General features: G+C 36.4%; 2 non-coding genes across 2 annotated transcripts; both read right to left on the minus strand.

Moving 5' to 3' along the window:
- Positions 1–10,897: 10,897 nt before the first annotated feature.
- Positions 10,898–10,970, minus strand: Trnak-uuu (transfer RNA lysine (anticodon UUU)). Its single transcript has one exon. It is a non-coding gene; the product is annotated as a tRNA-Lys (tRNA).
- Positions 10,971–14,637: 3,667 nt separating this feature from the next.
- Trnak-uuu (transfer RNA lysine (anticodon UUU)) lies at positions 14,638–14,710 on the minus strand. Its single transcript has one exon. It is a non-coding gene; the product is annotated as a tRNA-Lys (tRNA).
- Between the last annotated feature and the right edge of the window lie 6,556 nt (positions 14,711–21,266).

Genomic DNA, 21,266 nt, shown 5'->3' on the forward strand with positions numbered 1-21,266 from the left:
AGTTACGCTGCAAATATAAATGTATCGGCAGCAGACATCCTTAAACATTGAGGTAACTAATTACTTTTCTGGTTGACCAGTTAAACATCACATTTGTGCCTGTCAGCGTACCATGATGACATCTAACCACAACACAGCATAACATGATGACATCTAAAAATACCACGGCGTAACATGACGATATCTAACTACAACACAGCGTACCATGACAACATCTAACCACAACACATCTAACCACAACATTACGCATTATGATGACATCTAACCATACCACAGCGTACCATGATGACATCTAATCACAACACAGCATACTAGTGGAGTACCAAGGGTAAATGACGCCGGGGCCAGTGGCATAAATGGCGCCCAGGGCGACGATGATGGCCCAAAAGGTCAGAATACGAGGCCCGATGGGCTGAAGCCGGGGGAGGGATTTTGGGAGGGGTCTAGTGCCCCCTCCAGCCAGCAAGGTTTGGGGAGCGTTGTGGGCTCCACCAGCGAAGCCTAGGCCGCCAACGATTTTCCTGCACTTTTATGCCACTTTGTGGCTTTTCCTAGCATCTAAATTCTATCAATGAAAGAAGACAAACGCCATTTTATGGATATCTGTCATTTCCACATTAGGACCATTAATTTCACCTCTAACATATTACTGTTAAGCATTTACAGAAACCGTAAATTTTAACAAAATCGATTTATTAATGGACCGTATGTATGTATGTATGTATGTATGTATGTATGTATGTATGTATGTATGTATATATGTATGTATGTATATATGTATGTATGTATGTATGTATGTACACTCACACACACACACATCAACTTAAAGACGATAAGTATATCCGAACTTTTAACGTGCTCAGTGACTAATGGCTATTTGACGGTTTCGAAGATAGACGTCTATTTTAAATACTTTGTGCACAGGCGATAGTATTGATCGATGCATGGGCGTCCGCATCATATGTAAAGGGGTGTCACGTGACCCCCCCCCCCCGGAAATAATATAAATAAATTCCGACAAGTTTAATTATGCAAATGAAGCTGAAAATATGTCACAAGATTCTGTTCAAAACGCTTAGTAAATATTAGCTTCAGTTTCAGACTGCTTACGCACGGAACTACACTACTAACTCTCCCGGCCATGACTGACTGCCCCCCCCCCCCCCGAAAAAATTCAAGATCCTTTACAATACAAGCCAAGTACATTAAAAGATTGATTAATGGATTGTGTGTCAGCTAATGTCAAGGTTGTATCATCTGCATGCTGAAAGACCTCACTTGTATTACTAGACAATGGAAGTGGAATATCTTTGAAATAAGGATTTGCTTTGATAGCGAGCCCTAAGGATTCTGCTGCTAATACATATAACATTGCTGATATAGGACAACCTTGTCTGACTGAATTTTTAATGAAAAAGAGTTTCGTTAGATGTCCATTGCATTTAACACTGCTGTTAATTTCACTATAAAATATTTTTATCCACTGAATAAAATTATCACCAAACCGGAACTTTCGTAAAACAGACATCAAATATGAGTGGATAACTCTGTCAAACGCTTTTTCTTGATCAATTGTTAAGATATATCCCTCAAGATTGTCTCTCTGAACCATATATATGATATCTCTTACAGTGACTGAAGTATCATCAATATCTCTCTCAACAATACAAGATGTCTGAGTTTGAGAAATAATTTTGGGTAATACCATTTTTAAAGGTGTAGACAAAATTCTTGCCAAAATTTTATAACCTACATTAAGTAAACTTATAGGGCGCCAAGTTTGCAACCTTCTATTATCCCCCCTTGTTTTTATAAATAAGTGATATAACCCCAAATCTCATCGATCTCGACATAATACTGTCATTCTTAACACTGTGAAAAATGTGCAGCAGAATACCATATATACAATCATACAATTTACAATACCATTCCACTGTCAATCCGTCCGGGCCGGGGTTATTTTTAGCCATCCCTTTTTATAGCTCTATGTATTTCATCAACTGGTATTACGGCATCACACTTATTTTAATTCTCATCAGGTACAGAACAGTTTACGAAATTTAAGAGTGAATCTGAACAATTATCATCAATAGTTACCGAAGAATACAAATGACTATAAAACTGATACATTTCATCTAAGATTTCAGTTGTATTTGAAATAATTACATCGGCACCGTCAATCAATTCATTGACTACATTTTTCTTGTGTCGATAGTTTTCAAAATTTAGAAAGTACTTAGTATTTCTATAGCTTTCAATCGCCCAGTTCGCCTTATATCAATAAAGCACCCCGACAAAATTCGGGTTCATAGTCACTTAACTGATGTTTTAGTTCTTCATATTTGTTAATGTTATATGATTCGTTATTGGCAACGTTGTCTGAAATGATTTCAATTTATTAAATTTTGTATTTTACATTATCCCACCAGAAGATTGGTTCACTTTACATTTCTTCAGTTTTTCCCTCGGCAAGAATTGATTTCACTCTCTGTATATATTCTTTCTCACAAAGAACATTGTTATTTAATATTCATAATCCAGGCCCTGTTTCCACTTTGCATTTATTTAGTTTAAGGTACACGAAAGAATGATCACTAAAGGATATATCTGCATAGTAAATGTTTTGCATACTGGAATGCAATTTCGAGGAAATAAAAAAATAATCTATCCTACTCTGCTTCATTTTCGCCTAGTACAATTTGTTTTCTGGAGAAAATGCGAGTAGCAGGATTTCGTAATCTCCATAGATAGGAAAGTTTCCTATCATACATTATTTTGATAATGCTCTCGAACATCTTCATCATCAATATGTAGGGTTGTGTTATGTCGATCAATTCCAGCAAAAAGTGTCTTCAAATCACCAGCCATGATAGTGCTATCACTAGTATTATTATGCAAATATGTGTTTAATCTCATGAAAATGCTATGCCTTTCTCGCACAACCTTTGGAGCATAAATATTAATTAAATAAATCACTCTATCATCAATATCTATTTTAAGATGTAAAATTCTACCCTTTCAAACATTTCTTGTGTCAACTGATTTTTCAATTCTCTCACTACTAAAACAGCAACACCAGCTGTCCTATTGTCGACATGACTATAAAATATGTCACCATTCCAAATCACATTCTCTCCGATACTTTCTGCAAACTCATCATCCCAAAAGGTTTCTTGCAATAATCAATGTGGTCTCTTTTTTCTTTAAATATTTATAAAACAGACTTTAGTTTATTCAAATCAAGCAAGTCATTTACATTTAGAGATACAATATTTGAAGCCATTATAATGATGAATTTGTTGAAAGTATTAAATATTGTTGAATGCTTTATCATTTCCACGAATACTAAGAATTGTTAAATGGGTTTTCGTCGCATGCTATTTTTCAAGGTAGGTACGTCATTAAGCCTTCTTTTCTTCCACCGTATGACTTTGAAAGTGTCAAAATCAGTACTGTTATTTCCATTTCCGTTTTCTTGAAAACTCTTAGCATAGTTTGATCCTTGAACATCGACTTCAACCACCATCCTACTGTCATCACTTCCTGGATCCCTCACCGATCTATCACTAATAGTAAGACTGTCGTCTAGTTCTTCCTCAGCTTATATTTCTTCATCGGTCTTATCGACTCTGCTTCCTTCATTCCCCCCCCCCCCTCTCCACTATAATTATGCTGTATTGCATTCTCAACTTTTTTTCATCATCTTCGGCACTCTATAAATCCAATATTTCTTCTTCCCTTGCAGCATCACCAACCTGCGGATTAATTTCAACAATGTCCTCTCTGTAACATGTTCATGCTTGGGCATCTCTGTGGCATTTGTTGCATATCCCAAATGAACACATTAAAGCAAAACTTCCACAACTGTCACGTTGCATTTTGCAATTCTTAGCTACATGGTCCGGGCCCCCGAGTGGCCGAGTGGTCTAAAGCGCTCTCCGTTACGGATCACTGCCATCTCACCTCTGTCTGCGTGGGTTCGAGTCTCGGATTCGGCCAATGTGGTTATGTGAGAAAGCTTGCCAGTAGCTTCTCGTGGGTCGGTGGTTCTTTCCGGGGTTTTCTCGGATTCTTCCTCCACCATTAATACTGGCCGCCATGTATAGCCTATCGTGTGCTGAAAATTGGCGTTAAACCCCACAACAACAACAACAAGCTACATGGCCTTGCTCCCCACAATTACAGCACACGAAATCAGGGCAATCTTTCATAACATGACCCATATTTAGACATCTAGAAAACACCTTTACTTGATTATCATGCAATACTCTAAAGCATTGCTGACCATTTGCAGTCTTAAACTTCTGAATGTAAGGCAAGTATTTTATCAGTTGTTGAAACTTACATTTTACATAACGTGTCCCATCTGCCACACGAATCCCAGGATAGTATCTACGCTGAATATGAGATAGGAGTTTTACTTAGTATTCTCTTAGCTTCATACCTATCTCTTCGTCGGAAACGTATGCTGGCAAATGAAGTATGGACACAATAACAATATCCGATTATAAGAGAGTACAATTACAGTGATCACTGCCAATATCAACACCGCTCAAGATGTTATATGCTGCTTCCTTATTTGGTAAAGTAACCACATACAAATTTGGACCTTTGGATACAACTGCATTATCAGATATATCTCCAGTCATTTCTTCTACACTTCTGATCACATCACTTGCTTTGATCTTCTTTACATCTTTCATATCAATCACAACTGTACACTCCTTTCCAAAACTACGAGAAGCTCCTGCCCGTCTATCTATGCGACTCGACATGCTCTGTTTGCTAACCAACTTGTGTCATTGGAATTTGAATCAGCTCCCAGTGCTGCACGTGCAGCACGACCGTGCCCCAATTAAATGTCACAGATAATCGTTCTTTGCGTGGTGGAGAACTCTTCCACACACACAAATTATAAGTCACTCATGTATATATGCAATCACAAGAATCTTATAATAGTACCCGTTAAAAACTTAAACAGAAAAAAGAGTCTATTCAAAGAATCAATCTTGAAAAGTCACGGAGCAATCATTGAACGTATTTTATTTCTAATGTTACAACCAAAGTCCTAAAGGTCTGATGCTCTACCGACTGAGATAGTCGGGCTGCTTGTCTGGAAATGGTTGAATTTTGGCTCTGGTATTTATGTGCAATGTCGTTAGTCGTTATATCCACACCTTCATATAGTTAGCGTCTGGGGTTGTTTGGATATTAGATATAAGCCCCTTATGGGAACAATAATCCAATTTATCTGGCAATAAACGTTACACGGAAGACCTAAAACTTTGATGCAAAAAGAAATGAACAAATATGTCAGTAGTGAAATAACAATTGCTAAACACAAGATTGATGTTTGCTCCCTTGTGTCTATAGCTAACTTTCTATCGCTCGGACAACACTATTCCTCTGCTCTTTTCGTTAATTCTCCTCTTTCCTTCCTTTATCTTTCTCCATTCATTACACATAGGTGAATTACTTAGCTTATATTTTCTCCACAAAAATTCGTACATACTTAATAAGTAATGTTAACATTAACGTATGCTATAATATGAACGAACCTGTAAGTTGAAAAAATTATTTAAATCTATTGTCCTCTATACACACACATTTGTAGTCTTCTTGGCAGTACAACATGTTTAAACTAAAAATACTAGCAAGACCTGATGGATAGGTATATGAATCGGTACAGACGAAAATACATAAATACGGGGTGGGATAGGCCAGATGGGTTATTTTACGATGTTATATATTTGCTAGTTGTCTCGTAGTGAGTAGTAGCTAATGTCTGTGTTTAACAAAACTCAGTCTGGATATTGAGTAAATCCTTCACAAGAGAACAAAGGAAAATCGAGGAGCTACTATGTAATTACCATTCATTCCTCTGTTAACGTGCTAATTTATAAGTAACCTAAAGCATCCAATGCATCATATGCAAATTAAGTGTATCAATCTTACAATACGAACAATAATATATTACTAGCACTGAAACACCCATCTGTAAGCCATTTTAAAATCTGCGCCTAAAAGCCAAGATGTCTTAAATAAAACAATATGAGAGACTAGCACTGCAAGGTACTGTCAGTTGTTTCCTGTTCTGATGAGTTTGATTACACTTTGCAACGGGGAGTAAACAAAGAATGCACCGTGCAGATGTAAAAGAAACCTCCTCTTTTATATCAATTCATAAAAGTTACATGGGATGAGTTCACGTTTTTGTGGGAAGTATGATCACCGGGTATCGTACACTCGAAAGCAGTGGTCACGAGGATCGCGCAATCCGATGCGGTGATTTCATTGGTTAAAAAGAAAGAAGATAACAAAAACAAACACCATGAAATTATCAAACAAAACGCTTCTTATAGAACCATGTATGATATTGTAACGAGGAGAACCCATGGTGTTTAATTTTTGTTCCGTCAAGGTAATTTTCGTTGCATTAAAGTTTATGTCCTGATTTTAAATGATTGGCGGGTTTTGTAATACCATCTAACGTCTTAGTTTTGGGCCATGTGAAACCGCCTGGGTATATATACAGACCAACTGTGGTTGCTATGGTAGTGTGGTAGGAAGTCGGTATAGTATAAAGACATCCTCTACAAATGTAGTACAATAACGACCCTGCGAGAAAGCAAATTTGGTCGTATTTCGTCGGAAAGCAGAGAGCCTGGCCAGGGAATCGGAAAAGAGTAGGGACAATGTCTAAAGACCGGCGCTACAAGGCTGGTCCAAGAAAGGCAGAGATCTTGCGGGAATACACGTTTTTACTGAAGATAACTCTATTGTCATCAGTTCGCACTGTCGTCTGTCTCTGACGATCTCGATCGAATAACGACACGACTCGGCGACCAGAAGAAGACACACTCGGCGAATCTACGACTAACCCTGCGACCCAGCTGGCGAATCAGTTGGCGACTAGTAGTCAAGAATAAGACGGTATCCCGCTGATACAGAAATCTCTCACACTCTGGAGCGACAGTCTCCAGTCAGACTCTGCGACTAAGCCTGCGACCCAGTCGGCGACCCTGCGACCCAGTTGGCGAATCAGTGGGCGACTAGTAGTCAAGAATAAGACGGTATCCTGATGACGTAGAAATCTCTCACACTCTGGAGCGACAGTCTCCGGGCAGATTCAGCGGGGTATCAATCAAATACAAGACCTGTCCTAAGGAACTCGAGATAGCGAAAATCGGGGCAGTGTAGCCGAGGAAGTATAATCTGTTACAGTATGTATATGAACTGTCCTATTTGATTCAGATTTTATTAATATGAGTACGCACACAGTGATTATCATAATCAGAACCTAGAATACGGCTGTATCGAAGCCAGGAAGACAATGACATGCTAACGAATTTGAAGAAAAGTATTGCGAAATTCCACTCAAACCGGTTTATATGAAAAAACACTTATTTATGCGACCGTTATCATCACATTTATTTGGTAGAAAAATAGATGCTTGTTCAAAGTGTAGTATAATTTTGTAATGGTAATACAAGATCCACGCCCACCGCGGGACTCGAACTCACGACCCAAAGATTAAAAGTCTGATGCTCTACCGACTGAGTTAGACGGGCTACTTGTTAATGCATGGTCGAATGTTGGCTCGGGTAGTTATGCGCAACATGGTTAATCGTTATCTCATCAACTTCACATAGCTAGCGTCTAGGATTGATTGGATCTTAGATGTAAGCCCCTTATGGAAACAATAATCCAGTTTATATGGCAACCAACCATTCACGGAGGAATTTAAATTTTGCTGCCTAAGGAAATGCACAAATATGTCATTAGCAGAGCAAGTTGCTAAAGTTAGATTAGTGATTGTTTCTTTGTGTCTACAGTTATGATTTTACAGCCCGGACAACACTAAACACTATCCCTATGCGCTTCACTTTAAATCTTCGATTTCTTTACTTAATCTCTCTCAGTTAATTACAGATGTGCAAATGATCTATCTTGAACTTGTTATTCCAGAGAAAACATGCTGACACACTACATAATTAATTAATTAGAACCTGTAAGTTGAAAAACTTGCTTCTGATCTATTGTTCTCTATACATATTTGTGATTTTTGTTTGGAAATACAGCATGTTTAAACTAACAATGTTTGCAAGACTGGAGGATAGGTATATGAATCGATGCAGGAGAAAATACATAAATACGGCAGGTGTGTGTTAGGTGAGGTGGTGTTTTTTACGACGTGGGATATTTCCTTATTGTCACGTAGTGAGTAGTTGCATCTGAATTTTCAATTCTTCTATCTGTATTTAAGTACGTGGAGATGGACTATTTGGTCAGTCATATTTTGTATGTTCTTCTTTTAACATCATTCTTCAGATGTATTTAATGTTGTGTTTAGATATTATTTGGAAAGAAACATTTGTTTGAATTATTCATTGGAGCCACAAAGTCCTATGTGAGGTAAAATATTATTTTGGGACTATTGTGAATAATTTCTAAAGAAATCTTGAAAATGCCATTATGATACATCAGAACTGTTGGTAGACCAATGCATTTGAGGACTTGAAATTCATTAGGAATATTTTAAGTTTTGCACTTGAAGATAGCATTTTGGGATGATTTTGGATGCAATTCATAATGCTGTAACTCCATCTTACATTTTCATTTTACAACTTTGTTAGATGAATCATTGTTCAGTATTACAAAACGTTTTGGTTTTGCTTATGTTTGTTTTTAGTGTATGACCATAGATTCGTAATACTATTGGGCAATTATGACTCATTCATTTCTCAGTTAACGAACTAATATGCAGCATTACTGGAAATGCAAATATGATGGCAGCAGTGGGGGACCCTGTTACTGAATTTTGTTTTGATAACAATAAACTCTTAATTCCAAAGACTTGTGCAATTAAATGATATTAACGTTAAATGGAAAGAAAAGCATTTTCGTTTGAACTCAGCTCTGGGAACCTATCTGCACCATAACGGCTAAACGTCATGTGATACAAATATGGCCGCGCCCTTTAAGTATGTAATGGAAAGGGCTACGCAGCAAAATCCGAGACTGACAAACTGACAGAATTTGGATGAGTAGTGCCCCAATCTCAGTCGCTAGAGAATCAGACATTTAATCTAAGGGTCATGGGTGAAAGTAAGAGGGTAGGGGGATATGATTTAGCTTTCACTGCTTTTCAATTGTTGTCAAAATGAATATAGATATACCTGCAAGTATTTCTCTCCTTTCCTAAAATGTCCCTAAATGAGAGCGTATCCACACGTCCATGCAAACGGGATAAAGTACCCAATTTAATCAACTCTAAGATATGTTGATCATTCTGTCAGCATTTCTTCCTGATTCCAGTAAATCTAACGCATCCACTATATCATATGCAAATTGAATGCATTCATATTATGATACGAATATTATTAAAATATACGGACAGAAGCACAAAAGTCAACGCCAGTCTAAAAGCTCCACCTAACAGACAATATGTTTAAAGTAATGAGACACTACCACTGCAAGCTACTATCAGTTGATTCGTGTACTAAAGAGTTTACTCAAACGTTGTAACGGAGACAAAACGAAGAATGCACCGTGAAGACGTATAAACACTTCTCGTTTCAATCAACAGTAACTGCATGGGATATGCATGCAGGATGTGTTCACGGTTTTAATGGAGGTACGATCACCGCCTCTCGGACACCTGAATTCGGTGGTCACAACATCGCGGTATAGAATGCGATGATTGTATAGGTGAAAATACTAAGTCTTAAAACTAAATTGTTGCCGTCCAGACTCGGATGCTCAATCTAAATGAATGAAAATATGGATTTTTGAATTATTTATCAATTGCGAGATTTGATAATAATTCTTGATTTAAGTAAGCTAAAGAATCCAATGCATCGTTTGAGAATTAAATGCATTAATCTTACGATTCAAACAATAACATAATATATAATTCGCAATGTAACACACGTCTCAAAGGAATTTTAAAATCTGCGACTAAAAGTCAATATGTCTTAAAAAAAAGAGAAGAAAAGAGACTAGCACTGCAAGGTACTCACAGTTGTTTCCTGTTCTAATGAGTTAGATTAAACTTTGCAACGTGGAGAAAATAAAGACTGCACCGTACACATGTGAAAGAAACCTATCTTCGATCAAGTCATAAAGGTTACAATAATAAGTTCACAGTTTTGTGGGAAGTATGATTATGGGCTATCGTACACTCGAAAGCAGTGGCCACAAGGATCGCGAAATCCGGTGCGATGATTTCAATGGTTAAAACACAAAAGAAGAAGAACAAAAAAAAAAAAAAGAAAAAAAAAAAAAAAAAAAAAAGCAAAGAAAGAAAGATGTTAGTCCTAAAACAGAATTTTTGCTGTCTTACAATTTTAGTTGCTAAATCAAAATGAAGAAATAATTGGGAAGAATTGTTTATCAGTATTTTGGAAATTTCTACAATTGATAATAATAATAATAATAATAATAATAATAATAATAATAATAATTATGTGGACTTAGTGCAGCGCCTAAGACGTAAAAGCGCTAAGAGCTCGAAAATATTAGATAACAAACAAAAATATACACCAGTACAAGGATAGGATAGAAAAATCCCAACACTATTGAATTAGAAAACAAAAGGCTTCAATAGAAGTATATAGAATATGTAAATGAACTTACATATTTCATTCACTTTTTATCTGGATGGGTACATACAGGGTCACTACCATAATCAGTACCTTTATGAGGGCTGTGTCGAAACCAGAAAGACATTGACAAGCTAATGAATTTGAAGAAGAGGATATCAAAATTCAACATAAAAATGATTATATGAGAAAAGAAAACGTTTCTGTGGGACATTTACCATCACACCTATTTGTAGCCAAATAGACGCGTGTACAAAGTGTAGTATAAATTTGTAATGGTATTAAAAATTGTACGCCCACCGTGGGACTCGAACTCACGACCCTCAGATTAAAAGTCTGATGCTCTACCGACTGAGCTAGGCGGGCTACTTGTTAATGCATGGTCGAATGTTGGCTCGGGTAGTTATGCGCAACATGGTTAATCGTTATCTCATCAACTTCACATAGCTAGCGTCTAGGATTGATTGGATCTTAGATGTTAGCCCCTTATGGAAACAATAATCCAGTTTATATGGCAATCAACCATTCACGGAGGAATTTAAATTTTGCTGCCTAAGGAAATGCACAAATGTGTCATTAGCCGAGCAAGTTGCTAAAGTTAAGACAAGTCATTGTTTCTTTGTGTTAACAGTTATGATTTTACAGTCCGGACAACACAAACACTATCCTTCTGCTCTTCTCTTAAATCTTCGCATTCTTTCCTTAATTTCTCTCAGTTAATTACACATGTGAAAATCACCTATCTTGAAATTTTTTGTTTCCAGAGAAAGCAATGCTTACACACTACATAATCAATTAAATAGTACCTGTAAGTTGATAAACTTGCTTCCAATTAATTGTTCTCTATACATATTTGTGATTTTCTTCTATGGATCGGTACAGGAGAAAATACATAAATACGGAAGGTGTTGTGTTAGATGTGGTGGTTTTATTTCTACGACATGGGAGATTTGTGTGTGTGTGTGTGTGTTTGTGTGTGCATGTGATTTGTATTTTTAAGGTAGCTTTTAAGAATTTTTCAGTCATATCGCTACGATGTCTGCAGTGTGGCAGTTTATAGTGATGGCTAGCACTGGGGCATCATGCCGCAGACATGTGGCATGATGTCCCACCCAGTCACTTTATCCTGAGACCCGGCCGACCAGTCCTAACACTAACCTCTTAATGCTGAGCCCCAAGCAAGGCAGTTGTTAGTACCATATTTGTAAGTCTTTGGTATGACTCGGCCGGGGATCGATCCCACGAACTCCCGCATCCGAGGCGTACGCTGTAATTACTAGGCCACCGGAGCTTTTAGGGATATTTGTTCATTGTCACGTAGTGAGTAGTAGCTAATGAGTTTTCAGTCCTTATTGTCTGTATTTAAGTACGTGGAGTTGGACTATTTGGTCAGTCATATTTTGTATGTTCTTCTTGTAACATTATTCTTCAGGTATATTTATTGTTGTGTTTAGATATTATTTGGAAGCAAACATTTGTTTGAATTATTCATTGGAGCCACACAATGCTATGTGGGTTAAAATATTATTTTTGGCCTATTGTGAATCATTTGCAAAGAATTCTTGAAAATGCCATTGTGATATATCAGAACTGTTGGTAGACCAATGCATTTGAGGATGTAGATTTTATTCGGAACATTCTATTCCTTTGGACTTGAAGATAACATTTTGGGATGATTTTGGATGCAATTCATAATGCTGTAAGTCCCTCTTATATTTTCATTTTACAATTTTGTTAACTGAATTATTTGTTCAGTATTAGAAACCGTTTTGGTTTTGCTTATGTTTGTTTTTTAGTGTATGACCATAGATTCGTAATACTATTGGGTAATTATGACTCATTCATTTCTCAGTTAACGAACTAATATGCAGCATTACTGGAAATGCAAATATGATGGCAGCAGTGGGGGACGCATTTACTGAATTTTGTTTTCATAACAAAAAACTCTTAATTCCAAAGACTTGTGCAATTAAATGATATTAACGTGAAATGTAAAGAAAAGCATTTTCGTTTGAACCGAGCTCTGGGCATCTATCTGCACCATAAGTGCTAAACGTCATGTGATACAAACATGGCCGCGCCCTTTAAATATGTAATGGAAAGGGCTACGCAGCAAAATCCGAGACTGACAAACTGACAGAATTTGGATGAGTAGTGCCCCAATCTCAGTCGCTAGAGCATCCGACATTTAATCTAAGGGTCATGGGTGAAAGTCCGAGGGTAGGTGGTTATGATTTAGCTTCCACTGATTTTCAATTGTTGTCAAAATGAATATAGATATACCTGCAAGTATTTCTCTCCTTTCCTAAAATGTCCCTAAATGAGAGCGTATCCACATGTCCATGCGAACGGGATAGAGTACCCAATTTAATCAACTCTAAGATATGTTGATCATTCTGTCAGCATTTCTTCTTGATTCCAGTAAATCTAACGCATCCACTATATCATATGCAAATTGAATGCATTCATATTATGATACGAATATTATTAAAATATACGGACAGAAGCACAAAAGTCAACGCCAGTCTAAAAGTTCCACCTAACAGACAATATGTTTAAAGTAATGAGACACTACCACTGCAAGCTACTATCAGTTGTTTCGAGTTCTAAAGAGTTTACTCAAACGTTGTAACGGAGACAAAACGAAGAATGCACCGTGAAGACTTATAAAGACTTCTCGTTTCAATCAACAATAACTGCATGAGATATGCATGCAGGATGTGTTCACGGTTTTAATGGAGGTACGATCACCGCCTCTCGGACACCTGAATTCGGTGGTCACAACATCGCGGTATAGAATGCGATGATTGTATTGGTGAAAATACTAAGTCTTAAAATTAAATTGTTGCCGTCCAGTTTCGGATGCTCAATCTAAATGAATGAAAATATGGATTTTTTAAAAATGATTTATCAATTGCGAGTTTTGATAATAGTTCTCGATTTAAGTAAGCTAAAGAATGCAATGCATCGTTTGAGAATTAAATGCATTAATCTTACGATTCAAACAATAACATAATATATAATTCGCAATGTAACACAAATCTCAAAGGAATTTTAAAATCTGCGACTAAAAGTTAATATGTCTTAAACTGAAGAGAAGAAAAGAGACTAGCACTGCAAGGTACTGTCAGTTCTTTCCTGTTCTGATGAGTTAGATGAAACTTTGCAACGTGGAGAAAATAAAGACTGCACCGTACATATGTGAAAGAAACCTATCTTAGATCAAGTCATGAAGGTTACAATAACGAGTTCACAGTTTTGTGGGAAGTATGATTACGGGCTATCGGACACTCGAAAGCAGTGGCCACAAGGATCGCGCAATCCGGTGAGGTGATATCAATGGTTAAAACACAAAAAAGAAGAACAAAAAAAAAATAAAAAAAAAAAATGGCCAAAAAAAAAAAAAAAGCAAAGAAAGAAAAATGTTAGTCCTAAAAATGAATTTATACTGACTTACAATTTTAGTTGCTAAATCAAAATGAAGAAATAATTGGGAAGAATTGTTTATCAGAATTTTGGAAATTCCTACAATTGATAATAATAATAATAATAACAATAATAATAATAATAATAATAATAATAATAATAATAATAATAATAATTATGTGGACTTAGTACAGCGCCTAAGACGTTAAAGCGCTAAGAGCTCGAAAATATCAGATAACAAACAAAAATATACACCAGTACAAGGATAGGATAGAAAAATCCCAACACTATTGAATTACAAAACAAAACGCTTCAATAGAAGTATATAGAATATGTAAATGAACTTACATATTTCATTCACTTTTTATCTGGATGGGTACATACAGGGTCACTACCATAATCAGTACCTTTATGAGGGCTGTGTCGAAACCAGAAAGACATTGACAAGCTAATGAATTTGAAGAAGAGGATATCAAAATTCAACATAAAAATGATTATATGAGAAAAGAAAAAGTTTCTGTGGGACATTTACCATCACACATATTTGTAGCCAAATAGACGCGTGTACAAAGTGTAGTATAAATTTGTAATGGTATTAAAAATTGTACGCCCACCGTGGGACTCGAACTCACGACCCTCAGATTAAAAGTCTGATGCTCTACCGACTGAGCTAGGCGGGCTACTTGTTAATGCATGGTCGAATGTTGGCTCGGGTAGTTATGCGCAACATGGTTAATCGTTATCTCATCAACTTCACATAGCTAGCGTCTAGGATTGATTGGATCTTAGATGTTAGCCCCTTATGGAAACAATAATCCAGTTTATATGGCAATCAACCATTCACGGAGGAATTTAAATTTTGCTGCATAAGGAAATGAACAAATGTGTCATTAGCCGAGCAAGTTGCTAAAGTTAAGACTAGTCATTGTTTCTTTGTGTTAACAGTTATGATTTTACAGTCCGGACAACACAAACACTATCCTTCTGCTCATCTCTTAAATCTTCGCATTCTTTCCTTAATTTCTCTCAGTTAATTACACATGTGAAAATCACCTATCTTGAAATTTTTTATTTCCAGAGAAAGCAATGCTTACACACTACATAATCAATTAAATAGTACCTTTAAGTTGATAAACTTACTTCCAATTAATTGTTCTCTATACATATTTGTGATTTTCTTCTATGGATCGGTACAGGAGAAAATACATAAATACGGAAGGTGTTGTATTAGATGTGGTGGTTTTATTTCTACGACATGGGAGATTTGTGTGTGTGTGTGTGTGTGTTTGTGTGTGCATGTGATTTGTATTTCTAAGGTAGCTTTTAAGAATTTTTCAGTCATATCGCTACGATGTCTGCAGTGTGGCAGTTTATAGTGATGGCTAGCACTGGGGCATCATGCCGCAGACATGTGGCATGATGTCCCACCCAGTCACTTTATCCTGAGATCCGGCCGACCAGTCCTAACACTAACCTCTTAATGCTGAGCCCCAAGCAAGGCAGCTGTTAGTGCCATATTTGTAAGTCTTTGGTATGACTCGGCCGGGGATCGATCCCACGAACTCCCGCATCTGAGGCGTACGCTGTAATTACTAGGCCACCGGAGCTTTTAGGGATATTTGTTCATTGTCACGTAGTGAGTAGTAGCTAATGAGTTTTCAGTCCTTATTGTCTGTATTTAAGTACGTGGAGTTGGATTATTTGGTCAGTCATATTTTGTATGTTCTTCTTGTAACATTATTCTTCAGGTATATTTATTGTTGTGTTTAGATATTATTTGGAAGCAAACATTTGTTTGAATTATTCATTGGAGCCACAAAATGCTATGTGGGTTAAAATATTATCTTTGGCCTATTGTGAATCATTTCTAAAGAATTCTTGAAAATGCCATTGTGATATATCAGAACTGTTGGTAGACCAATGCATTTGAGGATGTAGATTTTATTCGGAACATTGTATTCCTTTGGACTTGAAGATAACATTTTGGGATGATTCTGGATGCAATTCATAATGCTGTAAGTTCCTCTTATATTTTCATTTTACAATTTTGTTAACTGAATTATTTGTTCAGTATTAGAAACCGTTTTGGTTTTGCTTATGTTTGTTTTTTAGTGTGTGACCATAGATTCGTAATACTATTGGGAAATTATGACTCATTCATTTCTCAGTTAACGAACTAATATGCAGCATTACTGGAAATGCAAATATGATGGCAGCAGTGGGGGACGCATTTACTGAATTTTGTTTTCATAACAAAAAGCTCTTAATTCCAAAGACTTGTGCAATTAAATGATATTAACGTGAAATGTAAAGAAAAGCATTTTCGTTTGAACCGAGCTCTGGGTGTCTATCTGCACCCATAAGTGCTAAACGTCATGTGATACAAATATTGCCGCGCCAATTAAATATGTAATGGAAAGGGCTACGCAGCAAAATCCGAGACTGACAAACTGACAGAATTTGGATGAGTAGTGCCCCAATCTCAGTCGCTAGATCATCCGACATTTAATCTAAGGGTCATGGGTGAAAGTCCGAGGGTAGGTGGTTATGATTTAGCTTCCACTGATTTTCAATTGTTGTCAAAATGAATATAGATATACCTGCAAGTATTTCTATCCTTCCCTAAAATGTCCCTAAATGAGAGCGTATCCACATGTCCATGCGAACGGGATAGAGTACCCAATTTAATCAACTCTAAGATATGTTGATCATTCTGTCAGCATTTCTTCTTGATTCCAGTAAATCTAACGCATCCACTATATCATATGCAAATTGAATGCATTCATATTATGATACGAATATTATTAAAATATACGGACAGAAGCACAAAAGTCAACGCCAGTCTAAAAGCTCCACCTAACAGACAATATGTTTAAAGTAATGAGACACTACCACTGCAAGCTACTATCAGTTGTTTCGTGTTCTAAAGAGTTTACTCAAACGTTGTAACGGAGACAAAACGAAGAATGCACCGTGAAGACGTATAAAGACTTCTCGGTTCAATCAACAATAACTGCATGAGATATGCATGCAGGATGTGTTCACGGTTTTAATGGAGGTACGATCACCGCCTCTCGGACACCTGAATTCGGTGGTCACAACATCGCGGTATAGAATGCGATGATTGTATTGGTGAAAATACTAAGTCTTAAAATTAAATTGTTGCCGTCCAGTTTCGGATGCTCAATCTAAATGAATGAAAATATGGATTTTTTAAAAATGATTTATCAATTGCGAGTTTTGATAATAGTTCTCGATTTAAGTAAGCTAAAGAATGCAATGCATCGTTTGAGAATTAAATGCATTAATCTTACGATTCAAACAATAACATAATATATAATTCGCAATGTAACACAAATCTCAAAGGAATTTTAAAATCTGCGACTAAAAGTTAATATGTCTTAAACTGAAGAGAAGAAAAGAGACTAGCACTGCAAGGTACTGTCAGTTCTTTCCTGTTCTGATGAGTTAGATGAAACTTTGCAACGTGGAGAAAATAAAGACTGCACCGTACATATGTGAAAGAAACCTATCTTAGATCAAGTCATGAAGGTTACAATAACGAGTTCACAGTTTTGTGGGAAGTATGATTACGGGCTATCGGACACTCGAAAGCAGTGGCCACAAGGATCGCGCAATCCGCTGAGGTGATATCAATGGTTAAAACACAAAAAAGAAGAACAAAAAAAAAAAAATGACCAAAAAAAAAAAAGCAAAGAAACAAATATGTTAGTCCTAAAAATGAATTTTTGCTGACTTACAATTTTAGTTGCAAAATCAAAATGAAGAAATAATTGGGAAGAATTATTTATCAGTATTTTGGAAATTCCTACAATTGATAATAATAATAATAATAATAATAATAATAACAATCATAATAATTATAATAATATTGATAATAATAATTATGTGGACATACTACAGCGCCTAAGACGTTAAAGCGCTAAGAGCTCGAAAATATTAGATAACAAACAAAAATATACACCAGTACAAGGAGAGGATAGAAAAATCCCAACACTATTGAATTACAAAACAAAACGCTTCAATAGAAGTATATAGAATATGTAAATGAACTGACATATTTCATTCACTTTTTTTTGGATGGGTACATACAGGGCCACTACCATAATCAGTACCTTTATGAGGGCTGTGTCGAAACCAGAAAGACATTGACAAGCTAATGAATTTGAAGAAGAGGATATCAAAATTCAACACAAAAATGATTATATGAGAAAAGAAAACGTTTCTGTGGGACATTTACCATCACACCTATTTGTAGCCAAATAGACGCGTGTAGAAAGTGTAGTATAAATTTGTAATGGTATTAAAAATTGTACGCCCACCGTGGGACTCGAGCTCACGACCCTCAGATTAAAAGTCTGATGCTCTACCGACTGAGCTAGGCGGGCTACTTGTTAATGCATGGTCGAATGTTGGCTCGGGTAGTTATTCGCAACATGGTTAATCGTTATCTCATCAATTTCACATAGCTAGCGTCTAGGATTGATTGGATCTTAGATGTTAGCCCCTTATGGAAACAATAATCCAGTTTATATGGCAATCAACCATTCACGGAGGAATTTAAATTTTGCTGCATAAGGAAATGCACAAATGTGTCATTAGCCGAGCAAGTTGCTAAAGTTAACACGAATCATTGTTTCTTTGTGTTAACAGTTATGATTTTACAGTCCGGACAACACAAACACTATCCTTCTGCTCTTCTCTTAAATCTTCGCATTCTTTCCTTAATTTCTCTCAGTTAATTACACATGTGAAAATCACCTATCTTGAAATTTTTTGTTTCCAGAGAAAGCAATGCTTACACACTACATAATCAATTAAATAGTACCTGTAAGTTGATAAACTTGCTTCCAATTAATTGTTCTCTATACATATTTGTGATTTTCTTCTATGGATCGGTACAGGAGAAAATACATAAATACGGAAGGTGTTGTGTTAGATGTGGTGGTTTTATTTCTACGACATGGGAGATTTGTGTGTGTGTGTTTGTGTGTGCATGTGATTTGTATTTTTTGTATTTTTAAGGTAGCTTTTAAGAATTTTTCAGTCATATCGCTACGATGTCTGCAGTGTGGCAGTTTATAGTGATGGCTAGCACTGGGGCATCATGCCGCAGACATGTGGCATGATGTCCCACCCAGTCACTTTATCCTGAGATCCGGCCGACCAGTCCGAACACTAACCTCTTAATGCTGAGCCCCAAGGAAGGCAGCTGTTAGTACCATATTTGTAAGTCTTTGGTATGACTCGGCCGGGGATCGATCCCACGAACTCCCGCATCCGAGGCGTACGCTGTAATTACTAGGCCACCGGAGCTTTTAGGGATATTTGTTCATTGTCACGTAGTGAGTAGTAGCTAATGAGTTTTTAGTCCTTATTGTCTTTATTTAAGTACTCGAGTTGGACTATTTGGTCAGTCATATTTTGTATGTTCTTCTTGTAACATTATTCTTCAGATAAATTTATTGTTGTGTTTAGATATTATTTGGAAGCAAACATTTGTTTGAATTATTCATTGGAGCCACAAAATGCTACGTGGGTTAAAATATTATTTTTGGCCTATTGTGAATCATTTGTAAAGAATTCTTGAAAATGCCATTGTGATATATCAGAACTGTTGGTAGACCAATGCATTTGAGGATGTAGATTTTATTCGGAACATTGTATTCCTTTGGACTTGAAGATAACATTTTGGGATTCTTTTGGATGCAATTCATAATGCTGTAAGTCCATCTTACATTTTCATTTTACAGTTTTGTTAACTGAATTATTTGTTCAGTATTAGAAACCGTTTTGGTTTTGCTTATGTTTGTTTTTTAGTGTATGACCATAGATTCGTAATACTATTGGGTAATTATGACTCATTCATTTCTCAGTTAACGAACTAATATTCAGCATTACTGGAAATGCAAATATGATGGCAGCAGTGGGGGACGCATTTACTGAATTTTGTTTTCATAACAAAAAACTCTTAATTCCAAAGACTTGTGCAATTAAATGATATTAACGTGAAATGTAAAGAAAAGCATTTTCGTTTGAACCGAGCTCTGGGCATCTATCTGCACCATAAGTGCTAAACGTCATGTGATACAAACATGGCCGCGCCCTTTAAATATGTAATGGAAAGGGCTACGCAGCAAAATCCGAGACTGACAAACTGACAGAATTTGGATGAGTAGTGCCCCAATCTCAGTCGCTAGAGCATCCGACATTTAATCTAAGGGTCATGGGTGAAAGTCCGAGGGTAGGTGGTTATGATTTAGCTTCCACTGATTTTCAATTGTTGTCAAAATGAATATAGATATACCTGCAAGTATTTCTCTCCTTTCCTAAAATGTCCCTAAATGAGAGCGTATCCACATGTCCATGCGAACGGGATAGAGTACCCGATTTAATCAACTCTAAGATATGTTGATCATTCTGTCAGCATTTCTTCTTGATTCCAGTAAATCTAACGCATCCACTATATCATATGCAAATTGAATGCATTCATATTATGATACGAATATTATTAAAATATACGGACAGAAGCACAAAAGTCAACGCCAGTCTAAAAGCTCCACCTAACAGACAATATATTTAAAGTAATGAGACACTACCACTGCAAGCTACTATCAGTTGTTTCGTGTTCTAAAGAGTTTACTCAAACGTTGTAACGGAGACAAAACGAAGAATGCACCGTGAAGACGTATAAAGACTTCTCGGTTCAATCAACAATAACTGCATGAGATATGCATGCAGGATGTGTTCACGGTTTTAATGGAGGTACGATCACCGCCTCTCGGACACCTGAATTCGGTGGTCACAACATCGCGGTATAGAATGCGATGATTGTATTGGTGAAAATACTAAGTCTTAAAATTAAAATACTACGTCTTAAAATTGCCGTGTAGTTTCGGATGCTCAATCTAAATGAATGAAAATATGGATCTTTTTAAAATGATTTATCAATTGCGAGTTTTGATAATAGTTCTCGAGTTAAGTAAGCTAAAGAATGCAATGCATCGTTTGAGAATTAAATGCATTAATCTTACGATTCAAACAATAACATAATATATAATTCGCAATGTAACACAAATCTCAAAGGAATTTTAAAATCTGCGACTAAAAGTTAATATGTCTTAAATTGAAGAGAAGAAAAGAGACTAGCACTGCAAGGTACTGTCAGTTCTTTCCTGTTCTGATGAGTTAGATGAAACTTTGCAACGTGGAGAA

The sequence above is a fragment of the Sinohyriopsis cumingii genome, chromosome 11, assembly GCF_028554795.1.
Source record: "Sinohyriopsis cumingii isolate HCF-2022 chromosome 11, ASM2855479v2, whole genome shotgun sequence".
Taxonomy (NCBI): Eukaryota; Metazoa; Mollusca; class Bivalvia; order Unionida; family Unionidae; genus Sinohyriopsis; species Sinohyriopsis cumingii.